This window comes from Carlito syrichta, unplaced genomic scaffold (genome assembly GCF_000164805.1).
Source record: "Carlito syrichta isolate Samal-C Ts95f unplaced genomic scaffold, Tarsius_syrichta-2.0.1 Scaffold313936, whole genome shotgun sequence".
NCBI classification, from domain to species: Eukaryota; Metazoa; Chordata; class Mammalia; order Primates; family Tarsiidae; genus Carlito; species Carlito syrichta.
In genome coordinates this window covers 376,208-377,012 of record NW_007258032.1, presented here as the reverse complement: position 1 = coordinate 377,012, position 805 = coordinate 376,208, and the positions used below count along the sequence as shown (strand labels likewise).

General features: G+C 54.5%; 1 protein-coding gene across 1 annotated transcript in view; it reads left to right on the top strand.

Annotated features, from left to right (window-relative positions):
* Positions 1 to 805, top strand: part of MCCC1 (methylcrotonoyl-CoA carboxylase 1) — a 72,908-nt gene that overhangs the window by 198 nt on the left and 71,905 nt on the right. The window lies entirely within an intron of this gene.

The window sequence follows — 805 nt, the reverse complement described above, 5'->3', positions numbered from 1 at the left end:
GCTTTCCGTCTCGGCGTCGGGAGCGTGACGTCCCCACACCCAGCCCCTGCCCCCACCCGCCCCGGCCGCGGGCCGCTGTCTCCCACGCGCGAGGACTGGCGAGGGCTGCAGCTCGGCCTGCGGTTCCTCGGCCCCCCTCCGCGTTGGTGCAGCTCGTGGCGGTTGACGCTGTGTTTTCCCAGCGCTCTTTGTGTGAGGAGCGTTTTGATCCGGTTCGGATGAAGCCCAAAGGGGCCGGCGACTTGCCCAGCGTTTCACAACCAGTAAGAAATGGGGCCAGGACGTCCTCGAAGTCCCTTTCGGTTCAGCTAGCCCCCCATCAGGTGTCCAGTCCGGAGAAACACTGCTGGAGCTCTCGCCCATTGTTAGAACGAATAAAGTTATCAAGAAGGGCACGTGTGCCTTCCAGGGGGCTGAGAAGTTATTTTGTCGCAAACTCTTGGATCCAGCTTTGAACAAGACGCACCCGGGACTCCAAATCTGTCACTAAGCTTTGGTGACAGTGACTTTGACAGTGAAAACACCCCCAGTCCTGTAGACAGCTTGTTTCGTTGTCTTACTTTGTTTTATCATTATCATCCTCCTCCATCATTGTGGGACAACACGTAGACCTTAGTGCTCAAGGGCACAGACTGCAGTGGAAGGCTGGGGTCTCAGCTTAGCTACTCACTAGGTCTGTGACTTTGGATAAGTTACTTAATATCTCTGCTTCAGTCCTCACCTAAATGTTGTTGTAGGCCTTCAGACTTTTTTTTTTTTTTTTTTTGAGTTGGAGTCCCACTCTGTCATCCAGACTGGAGTGCAG